General features: G+C 48.2%; 1 protein-coding gene across 1 annotated transcript in view; it reads left to right on the top strand.

Moving 5' to 3' along the window:
- The first annotated feature begins 3,545 nt into the window (after positions 1-3,545).
- The window catches only part of DCHS1 (dachsous cadherin-related 1), a 34,094-nt gene continuing 25,483 nt past the window's right edge, over positions 3,546-12,156 (top strand). Inside the window, exon 1 of the mRNA XM_023189976.3 lies at positions 3,546-3,832. The gene's annotated coding sequence lies outside the window, so the exon portion shown is untranslated. The remainder of the gene's footprint in view (positions 3,833-12,156) is intronic.

Here is a 12,156-nt window from a genome sequence, read left to right on the forward strand (position 1 = left end):
CTGTCTGGATTAGGAAACCCCCTATATCTACAACCCCATGCTCTCCTCTACTGTGCCTTCTGTTCTCAGTTGGCAGATCTGTCTTTACAGCTTACCGTGAGTTCCGTAGTCATGTCTTAATTTATATATTTTAACTATAAAGCTGCACATAGCAGGCACTTAAATGTGTCTTCAATAAATGAAGGAAGAAAATAAATGAATTTAGATGCTCCTATTTGAAAAGCTTCCTGATCCCCTGAAACTCCTGTCCCTTACCCCAGTTATAGGTCTCTCTCTACCCCTGTAGTTAGGCCTCCTTAAAGAATAAGCTCTACTCCAAGTCTTCAGTTCCTCACCTTCCATTCACTCCTTAATTCCTGAGCGCTAATTAGCTTTCATCCTTACCACTCCATCTACCACACTGTCCCCAAGGTCACCAGCCTGCTCCCTAGACCCCAGCCAAATCCAGTGGATACTTTTCAGTCCTTACCTCACTGGCCTCCTCTGTGTCATTCCACACTAATGACCTCTCCTCACTTCATGGCTTCTTCCGTGGCCATTCCCTGGGCTTCAGTGGCACCACTCACCTCCCTTTCTTTCTCCTCCATGTCTGGCTATGCCTTCTCACTTTCCTTTGAGGGCTCCTTCTCTTCTCAACCTTTAGATGTTGGAGCTTCTCAGCATCTGTCCTAGACCTTCTTTTCTTCCTAATGTACATGCTCTCCCTCAGCAATATCATTCACTTCCTTACCTTCACTTACCATTTGTCACACTTACTAGACAATATAGCTTACCGTATACAAAGCAACCCAAATTGGGTTGCTGAGGACATTTCAGGTTAATGAGTCTTGCCCAAAGAGTAATTTTTCATTTTTTCCCAGTGAGAAGATCCAAAAAGTTTTTCAACCAACCTAGAAATGTAAAACTTTAAGGATGAGGATGAAACAATCAAAAGTGTACTTCTATGAGTTAATGGACTTTACTGTACATATATTTAAATTCATATATCATATAAAAATATATAATTGATATTGTCTTTTCCATTCTTATAACTTATTAAACAATTTTATGCATACTCTTAACACAGGCAGTGTCTTTCTCATCATTAGGATCACTTTTTCAGCCGTCTTACATGTTTTCCCAGAACAGATGTCCTCTTCAGTCTAAGCGAAGCGCTTGGGAGAGGACACAGCACAGTTTGAATTCACAGACATGCAGTCCTTGGAAACTTTATCCTAAGTCCCAAGTTTCATTTGCATCACACTAGGGCAGTTGGTTTTTTGCATGCACCCTGCCTGAGTATATTCATGACTTCAAAACATCACTTAATGTAATGCCTTTTAAAAATTATATTTCTGTTAACTTTTTTACTGAAATATAGCATCTATACAGAAAAGGCCAAAAGTCATCATAAGTGCTCAGCTCAATGAACTGTCAGAGTGAAACATCACTCAGGTCCATATAACCACTCAGGTCAAGAAATAGAACATTTTCGGCATCCCAGAAACCTCTTCCAAGTACTACTGTATTGCTTTTTAAAGCAATCTTTAAAAAGCATATTTTGAGACATCCAACTCATGTGGTTATGAGGTCATACTACCAGGAATAGTTACCAAAGCTGTGTTAAATTTCTTTGACTACAATACATCCAAAATAGCATTGTTGAGGACATTTCAGGTAAATGGGTCTTACCCAAACAGTAAAAATAGTTAACATTTATTGGGAACTTACTATATAGTGCCAGGTATATAGTGCTTTATATATATTACATAATTTAATCCTTAGGCCCACTTTATAGATGAGAAAGCTGAGGCAGAGACAAGTTAAGTAACTTTCCCAAAGCCACACAGCTTGTAAATAGGAGAGTCTGGACCCCGAGCCAGGGAGTCTGGCTCCAGAGTCCACAAGCTTAGTCACCATACCATACTTCCCTATCCAGTGGTTTGTTGTTCAAAATAAAGTAAATGAGAGCAAACCCTGTAATATGAGAGACTTTGTAAGGACTCAAATATAAGGTTACTCCCTCTTTCCTGAGTGATGATTTTGGAAAAATTAAAAAGCAAAAACCTCACCCTATATTCAAGCTTATACGGCATTTGCAGATGACTCCCAAATATTTATGTCCATCCCAGACCGCTCCTCTAAGTTGCAGACCTACCTACCCAACCAGCACTTCAAAGTCAGCAGCCCCAAGTCACAGTCATCATCACCTCATACCAACCCCCTGCAGCCTCCTCCTGCTCCTTTTGTGGAGCACAGCCAGCCTCACCACCATCCACCCAGCTGCCCAAGCCAGAGCCATGGATATGATCAAGGACCCCAACCTCTCCCTCACTCCTCTTCCAAAATCACACTCTCTCTTCTTCTTCAACTGAAACTTTGTTCCTTCTCCACAGAAGTTCCTGCTTTCTTTGTGCCATTTGTACACATCTCAAGTCCAGAAAACCCGTTTTTCTCACAGTCTACTCGCAGTCCTAAGGAAGAAGGACAGGAGTCAGAACTCTCCCAGTTCCTTTAAGATTGCTTGCTCTCTGTCTTTGTATGATTTCCCCTCTCCCCATATTCTCTCCCAAGTTGGTTTTTTGAGCCCCTTCCCACTTTCCTGCCTGGTTTCCTCCTCACTTTATTTTTTCTAGGGAGTATATTGTGAGTGGGACCACCATCCCCGAAGCTCTTCTTTCCAATACCTCCCGATCTCTACCCTTAAATTTGGGATAAAGAAGAAAGTGGGGAAAAGGGAGCCTGGGGGTGAAGGAGAGAAAAGAGATAGAAATCATGGGATAATGAAAAGTGGCTAACAGGGGAGAAGGCCGAGGTTATGAAGGAAGAAGGGGAAGCAAAATCGGGTAAGGAAAAAGGCAGGGGTGAGAAAAGGGAATGGGGAGAAGTGAGGAAAAGGGGATGATGAGGTGAGGCGAAAGACACAGGGAGAAGGGGATGGGGAGAAAGAGGTGGGGAGGAGAGACGGGGAGAAAGGGATAGGAATAAGAGGGTAAGAGAAGAGGTAGGGAAGGAGATGGAGAGAATCTGATGTGAAGAGGCTGGAGAGAGATCGAGCAGAAGGGATAAAGAGAAGAGAAAGGGGAGAAGAAGTGGGGAGAAAAGGATGGAGAAGGGGCGAGAAGAAGGGGATGGGAGAAAGGCAGAGGGGAATGGAGATAACGGTTGGGAAAAGGAAGGGGCGAGAGGGAGACCAGGGCAGTGAGGGAGAAGAGGGGAATAGGGGATGGAAAGAAGATGGAAGAGGAGGAGGTGAACAGCAGGGAGCGGAGAGAAGGGGAAGAGACAAGAGGGCGTAGAGAACCGAATCGGAGGAGAGGACGGGAGAAGTGACAGGGAGAAGGGAAGGGAACCGGGACGGGTGCGCGGCGCGGCGCGGCGCTGGGGCCGGATCCGGAGCCGGGGCCTGGGGCCGGGAAGGGGAGGGGCGGAGGGAGGCCGGGCGGGCGCCGGGGGAAAAGCGGGAGACGACGGCGCGGAGCGCGGGTGGGGGTGGGGGTGGGGGCGGGGGCGGGGGCTCCGCGGGCGGAGGGGCGGGGGCTCGGGTGACCAAGCGGAGGGCGGGGGGAGGGGAGGGGAGGGGGCGCGGGGCCGCGGGGCCGCGGCGGCGAGGCTCGCATCCTCGGCAGGGCTGCTGTGCAGGAGGCGGCGCCCGGGCGTCAGCGGACGGACCGATCGACGGCCAAGGGCGCGCGGACCGACGGCGGCTGCCGGGAGGGGATCGCGGGCCTCGGAGACAGCAACTGCGGACGATGTGCGGCCCCAGGCCCCGCGCGGGCGGGCGCTGCCCAGGGGGCTGACCGCGGCCGGACGGCGCCCCAGCACCGGGCGAGGGAGCCGGAGTCGCGCGGAGGTCAGTGCCCGCGCCCGCCCAGCCCGTCCGGCCGCGCCCGCCCTGCCTGCCGGCCTCCCCAGGGCTGCGGCGGCGGCGGCAGCGGAGCCGGGGGCTTTGTTCTTAGCCGGAGACAATGGGGGAGGGGGGGGCCTGGGCCTGCGGGACCCGGGCGAGCGTGAACGTGAGCGTGGGGGCAGGGCCTGGGGGTCTTTGTGTGCGTGTGTCATCGAGTCGGGGAGGGTGGCGGCGTGAGCGTGCGCCGGGGTTGTGGGGTGCGACAGTGTTATGTGCCAGTGCATCGTCGGAGTGTGTCAGTGCGTGTCACTGTGAGGTTGTGTGTCCTTGGGTGTCTCTCTGACTGTATGTGTATGTGCGTGTCACTCAGAGGGTGTGAGGGTCAGAAGGAGCGTGTGTCATGGTGAGCGAGTCCCTGTGAGAGTGTGTTGCCCGCTTTGCGGGAGCCCATGTGTCAGAATGTGGAGGATGGGTGTGTGACAGAGACCAACTGAGACAGAGACAAAGAAACTGAGCGCGGAGAAATACAGAGAAGCAGAGGAGAGGAAGGCACAGCCTGAGGTGGATGCAGGGGGGTCTCGCAGTGGGAGATTCGAGCAATTGGGAGTTTGTGTCCGGGATACCCAGCTCAGAATCCCGTGCAGGGGACAGAGCAAGGTCACCACAGGCGTGGGTCCCACGTGGAGGGGGTGGGGAGAGGGAGGTCTAGAAGCACAATGAACTCAGTGTGGCAGGCTGGGCCCACAGCCACAAGGTCATAGGCCAGAAAAATATTGTCGCTTATGTCAACTTCTCAAATACCCATAGGGACACAGTCATAGCCCTACTCAAGCCACAAGAGGACACAGTCCCAGGGAACACACATCCTCGAGAGATACCCTCACAACCATCACACGCTTCCAGGAAGCCCACCCCCAGGAAGCACCCCCAGTCAGAACCAACACACACCCACAGCTGACTCTATCAAGCCAACACACACCTATGGAAAATGCTCTCATGACAACACACACCCACAGCAGAAATGTTGCAACCAACATACTCCCACCAGCTCATTGTCAAGGCCAACACATACCATGGAAGACACTGTTACTGCCAACACTCTCCAGAGACACTGTCACCAGCAACAAACAAATAGACCAGCACCTCTCAGGAGACATTGTCACTGCAGTCCACATCCATTGGAAGCACTGTCACAGCACATCTTATTAGGTTTACTTCCTTGGAGCTGTACACACATAGTGGATGTCCCAGAGGCCTGTCACTAACAGGAGGCTGTGCCACAGTTGCCCTTACCACACAGCCACTTGTACAAACCCAGGAGATAGTCTTGGATGACATGCACACCACAGGAAGAACTGTCCCACCTGCTGAATAAACTGTGTTTAACTTATCATGCTCACACCATCACCCCTTCTCATACGCAGATCTCCCAGGCACACCCTCTTGTTCCCTGAAAACTTCGAGATTTGGATAGTGTATCCTGCCATGGTTTCTCAGTGTCCCTCAACACCACAGCCTCACAGATTCTCGACCTCTGTAGCTCCTGTTACCTTCTTCTTCCCTCCCAGGACCACTCTGTAGAACTATTCCACTTTTAAAATTCTAAACTCTTGCATTCCCCTCTCTACCCACAGCCTCCTATATCCTTCCAGCTTTCAGATGTTCTCACTCCTATCACACTCTTTAACCTCATAATGACCTCTTGCCCTTGACTTCTTTTTTTTCTCCTACTCTGTTCCTTTCTGACTTTGTGCTTTCTTTCCAGCTCATATGCGAGGGATCATCCCTTTAACCACTCCTTGGCCACTGTGTTTCCTTGTCTTCCAAACTCATCCCTTAAATTATTGCCCCTAACTAGAATGATTTCTCAACTACATGAGGGGATGCTTCTATAAATTCATACTTCTAAAAAATTCCAACCTCAACTGGGCCCTTCATAAATAAATAGATGAAAATTTTTCTATTTTCTTCACACTCATTACCCCACATACCTCACACCATTATTTTCAATAGATTAATTAATCAATACACTAATTCATTCATTTAACAAACACATACTAGGCACCTACTCTGCTAGGCATTGTGACAGGAGTTGGCAGCACAAGGATGAACAAAATGGACATGGTCCCTATTCTCATGGAGCTTACAGGCTGTGAAGTGAGTGTTGTAACATAGCAGCACACAGCAGAGTAACCTAGGCCAATATAGGGAAGTCAGAAGAGGCTTTCTGAAGGAAGTGGCATTTAAACTTAAACTGGATGGAGTGGGTGGAGGATATGCCAAGCCAAGGGAGCAGCATGTAAAAGCCCATGTAAAGGAAAATAGTGTGCATGTGAGGGATAAAGCAGTTCAGTGAGCCTGACACTTACAACATGAGGTGACGAGAGGGAGAGAGTCGGTGGGAGAGGTAAATGGAGGCTTAGACCATGCAGGGTCCAGGAGGCCACAGAAAGAAATTCATTTAACCCAAGAATAATGGAGAGTTACCAAATCATTGGAAGCTGTGGAGCGATATGATCAGATTCATTTTAGAAATACCACTCTGACTGCCATGAGGCGACTGGAGAAGGATCCTGAGAAGGAGCACAGTTGGCTCTTGCAGAAACTCAGGAGGGTATAACACTGGCCTGAACTGGAGTAGTGGCAGTAGAGGAGAAAGTGGATGGATTCAAGAGCTCTTTAGGCAGTGGGATCAGCAGGGCTCAGTGACAAAGCAGACGTGGGGTGGGGGTGGTGAAGGAAAGGAAGGATTTAAGAGTGGACAACCTGGTCTTCTGGCTGACTGAGGAAATTGAGGCCATCTGGTTTGAATTCCCTCAGATTTCTGCCTCCTCCCTCAAATTTTATCTGCATCCTCTTCAATCTTTTCTCCTTCCTCCCTATAAGAATGAAGTGGTGTCTCTTCGAGTTAAGGCCAATCCTCTACCTGTGTTACAGATCCCATCCCCTTCCCCTTCCACAGGGACCTCACTCAAGTGATTATTCCATGTGTTTCCCATGTCTCCAGTTCCTTCCTTTCTCCCATTCCTCCTGGGAGGACATAAAGATCCTCCAGCCTCTCCTATCTTCCTTTAACCCTGTAATACCCCATTAGCTAAGAGGCTTCCTCATTTTTCTTCACTGTCACATTTTGTGAAAGAGTCTTCTGCATATAGCTGTTCCTACTTCCTCACTTCCCATTTGTGCCTGCCCCTCAAATGTAACTGCTTTCCTTAGGAGAAAGTAGCGTCTCTTCTGCTCAATCTGGAGGATCTTTTCAAAAGTCCTTAACTGCCTGACCTCTCGGGAGGAGCTGACATTATTGACCATTCTTTTCTCTTTGAGTTGTTCTTGTCGTTTGGCTTCTGAGCCATGATTTTATTCCATGAACATTTAACAGGCAAATAAGCGGAAAGTTACAGTATGGTACATGTCTCCCCTGGAGCTCCTCCTAGCTATTCTGTCTCAGTCTGCTTTGAGGGATCCTTTGTATGCCCCCTGAATGTCACTGTTCCTTAAAGTTCTGGGTTGGACCTTCTTATTGTCTCATTGTATACACACTTCTAGGTAATCAATTTCATTCATTTTGCAAGGCTTTAATTAACATCTATAGGCTGATGACTCACAAACATCTCTCTTCTAGGCCCCATTTCTGCATACCTGCTGCATGCCCGCTGTTTACTGTATAGCTCGCAGACCCCTTATCATGTGCAAACCTGATCTCATCATTCCTTCCTCCCTCAAATGACCATCCCCACTCAGGTTGCAAGCTGGAATCCCAGAAATTAACTATAACCATTCCCTTCTCCACATATCCCATAATCCAAAAATCCCTTGGAACCTGTTGGTTCTGTCTTCTCTCCAGCAATCTCTGATATCCCATCCCCTTTCTCCATCAACCTCTGCTGTTGCCCTCATCTACCATCTTTTCACATGAATTTTTGCAAGAGCCTCCTAACTTTTCTTTCTACACTTCTCTTCCCTCTTTCAATCCATTCTTTTCATTGCAGTAATAGACAGCTTCCTAAAGTACAAATCCAACTATGTCACTCCCTGCTCAGCATTATTCAAATGGCTTCCATTTTCCTTGAACAAAATCTTTTCTTTTTAATGAGGCTTATGAGATCATAGCCTGACCTCCCCAAGCCTCCTAGTCTCATCACCTGTCCCATTTCCCTAGCCCCCTCACATTTTGAGTTTCAGCCATATTGAATTTCCTGTAGTTCACTAAAGACACTACATTTTTCCATGCGTCTGGCCCTTTGCAAATACTGCTCTGCCTGCCTGAAAGGCCCTTCACTTCCTTCTCTTCCTGGCTTATCCCTTCCCTTCCTCATATCTGGTCTCAAACCCTGCCTTTAATGACTCCACCAGGCAGGCTTGAACTCTGTGTTTCATTGTTGTCATTACCTCTTCCCTGTCTTGTCTCCCCAAACCACGCTGGGACCTCCTTGATGGCAAGAGTGCATATTACTCATCTTTGTAACTCAGGGTCCCACACAGGTGCTTGGCTGTGAACAAAATGAATGAATACATGGGTACCTCACAGCACATCCCTCACCCGCGTTCACTCTTCAGAAGACTGACACCTAGTCTGAGCTGCCCACATAATTAAGAAATTTTCACACTACCCACTTACTCTGCTGGAGACACTTCCACTTCCCTCACCTACAACTTATCCTTCCTTCGTCTCACTCAAACCTCTTCCTCACCCTTATCTGTACTTTATCTTTCATTCAGTTAGCAAATATTTAAGAAGTACCAGAAGTTTGCAGACCCAAATCCATTGAGCCAGGTGTCTACTGGGGCTCTGGGAAGGGATGAAAGAAGCAGAAACTGTGACCTGTCACAGAAGCTGTGCCAGGCTACAAGGCATTACAGTGCCTCACCGGATTCTTTCCCCAGAGGTGTCCTAAGCTGCTCCTTCCTTTAATGCCCTTTTACCTTGCGGACTCACCCGCCCTGAGCCCTCCAACTCCTGGCATCCTGGCCTCAGTCCTCCCCATATTAGGTTCCTTGATTCTTGTACCTTTTTCCTCTTCCCTGTCCTGCCTGTCAGTGGTAACATAGGCAAGACTGGACTCTCTCTTCTCTGATGCCCTGGTATCTGCTAGCAAAAGCTCCTCCCAGGGGTTCATGCTATTGTCTCCCAGCTTCTTCCCAGCTTCCTGCTGACCCTCCTTCCTTCATCTTCCCGTATCCATCTTCCCTAGGTAACCTTCTGACACCGGGCACTTTCAACCACTGCCACTTGGGAGGGGCTTCCATTTCCCTGTGTCTCCTGGTGAGAGGGCACCTCCTCCAGGAGGTCCACCTGGAACTTCCAAGCCCTTCTCTGCTCACTTAGTACGCTGCGATGTCCTTGTTATTTTTTTCTCTTTCTAAGCTACTGGATGGAAGAAGCTTGTTATCTCTCAGAGCCTAGAACACACCTCTCTATGGATGGTGAGAAAGAAAGAAGGGAAGGAGGAAAGAGAAGAAAGAAGGGAGAGGGAGCCACACTTTAGACTTTCCAGCCACACTATTTATGGCCTGGATGACTTAGCTTCTTTGAGCTCCCCTTTCATTAGGTGAAAAGGGAGGTAGTAGTATCTCCTTAAGAGAGTTGTTTTGGGGATTCAGAAGGAAAATTATTAAGTGTTCAACTATTAACTTAGTTAATTTTACTTCTAACATCTCAGCCCCTCTACTATGCTGTCCTACCCTCAGCCTCCCACTTTTCCAAATTTGTTCTTCTATTTTGACATCTCTGGTTGCTACATCTCCAACTTTTCTGCTAGCTCTGGCCTCACTGACCTCTTCTACAGCCTAGACCCTGATTGTCAGGGTCAGAATTTAGGGCACCTTGCTGAGTGTCACTACCCCGTGCCCCAGCTCCCTCACCCTGCCCTGCCTATCCCTGCCAAGTCTCCCTACCTGTGAACATCATGAAGGAAAGGACTTGATCTGTCCATGTCACTTCTATCTCTAGTGCTTAGTATGGCATTTGGCACATGGTAAGTCTTCAACAAGTATTTGTTGAATAACAGATTTATCATTGAATCACTTCACATGCATACCCTAGGACCTCCTCTCCCCTCTCCATTTTTTCTTTGTCTCCTGGAGGCCTCCAGTCATCCTCCATGTTCCGTCCCCTCTCTTGCCACCTGCCCCCATGCTCACCTGACCCTCTACCTGGACTGACAATTTCTCAACATTGAGCTCCTCCTCCTCTCACCCACCCTGCACACACTGCCAGATGCATTCTCCTAAAACAGAACTTTGATCATTCTCCTTCCCTGCTTTGCTGCCTGACCAGTTATATGACCTTTTATCTGGGCATCCTGAGCCCTCCAGCAGAGCAGCAATGTGGTCTAATAGAAAGCACTAGCTTTGGAGTCTGTCAGAACTGCATTCTAGATCATTCTAAATATCTCTCTGCTACCTTCTTTGAGCCCTCAGTTTCCTCATCTCTGAAATAACACATTGCAGAGTTACTGTGTGTGTGTGGCACACAACAGCAGCAGCTAACATTTAATGAGCATTCATTGTTGCTGGACATTGTGCTCTGTTTATTGTTAGAATTATTTCATTAACTCTCATATCAACCATTTAAGGTAAGCACTTTAAACCCCAGAGGTTTAAGAGGAAACTAACACTTAGAATGTTTAGTAACTTGCCTAGACTCATGCTTAAGTGGTCGAGTCAGGATTTGAACTCCAGCCTGACAGTCAAGCCTGCCTTCTTAACCACTATAATAATATCTCATGCTCACATACGTATGAAGTTTACTATGTGCCAGACACTGCTCTAACAGCCAAATACAATGTAGTAGGTATTATTATTGTCCTTATTTATAAATGAGGAAATGGAAGCACTGAGAAACTAAGTGGCTTGCCCAAGGTCACACAGCCAGTAAGTGAAACTGGGAACCAAATCCAGCTGGCTTGGCCCTGGAGTCTGCATCTTAACCACTATCCTGTCCTGCCTTGCTATGATATATTGTCTCCCTGTTCTAGGGGTGTAGTAAGCATGTATTGGTGAATGAATCCGTGCTGATGTCTGGTCTATGGCTAGCTACTGGTTGATCCATTCTTTCTCATTTCCCACTGCAAGAGGCTTGCACCCTTAGTACTCTTCTGACACAATTTTCTGCATGATCACTAGAGACTGCCTCACTGCTAAATTCGGTGTCCACTTCTCAGCCCCTATCTTACTTGAATTCTCAGCAACATTGGACATTATCGATCCCTTTCTTTTTTTGAAATGTTTTCTCCCTTAACTTCTGTGATACTGTCCCCAGGAAAAATAAAGATCTCTTCAACCTGCCGCTTAATGTAACTAGTTCTCAGGGTTCTGTCCAAGACTCTCTTCTCACGCTACACATTCTATCTGATGGAGTCTCTAAGGCCACAGCTTTCAGTTACCCCATGACGTCCAAATCTCCAACCCTGGTCTCTATGCTAAGCTGCAGGCTTGCAAACCCAACTGTGCTTGAATATCCCCACATGGAGATCCCAACAGTCACCCCCCAAAATGGTTTTTCCTCTGCAGTGTCCGAATGGAACCACTTTAGTAACCTGGCTGGAACCCTGGTAGGCAGGCTGCAGTCTGGAGTCCTTCCACTCCCTCATCTTCCTGGAGAGTCAGTGACCAAGTCTTCTCACCTTCACCTCCTCACATCTGTATCCTCAGCCTTACCGCTGCCAACCCAGACTCTCCCAGAAGCCTCATTCTTCACCTCCCTCCTCCAGATTATCTTCCTTTTCAGGCCTCTGTTGTCCTGCCAAGGACTCTGTCCCCTCAACTTCCCTGTAATTTCTTATTCTCTCCATCTTTCCCTCCTCCCTGAGGAGGAGGGAAATCTCAGGCAACATAGACTACATAGTCCTGGGACCAAATTAAGGCTGTGTTAACTCAGGAAAATTGTTTCACTCTGAGTCTCAATTTCCTTGTTTAAAAATGGAAGCCGGGATTCCTTCCTCACAGGGTTGTTATGGTGATTAAATGAGATACTGTCTGTGAATTGCTTGGCACAGGGCCCAGCACACCATAAAAGCTCAGAAAATAGACTTTTCCTCTGCCTCTTCTGCTCACATCTGTCCTCAGCCTCTCCCTGGAGTACTTCCTGGGAACTAGTCCTCAGGAGGGACAGAGCCAGGCCCGGGCACTGCTCTGGCCACCGTCCTATGGGGCTGTCCCAGGGATATCCAGGGAAGCTAATTTGTCAGCTGTCTCCTCCTCCCTCCTGAGCCCCCTCCTCCTTCCTCCAGCTCTGGCCCAGCACGCACCGGTGGGGCTGGGGCTGTTCCTGCCTCAACTCACCTCCCCTTTCTGAGTTAGCGCCGCTCCCTTTTTCCTCTGCCATA

Source organism: Piliocolobus tephrosceles, chromosome 13, assembly GCF_002776525.5.
Source record: "Piliocolobus tephrosceles isolate RC106 chromosome 13, ASM277652v3, whole genome shotgun sequence".
NCBI lineage: Eukaryota > Metazoa > Chordata > Mammalia > Primates > Cercopithecidae > Piliocolobus > Piliocolobus tephrosceles.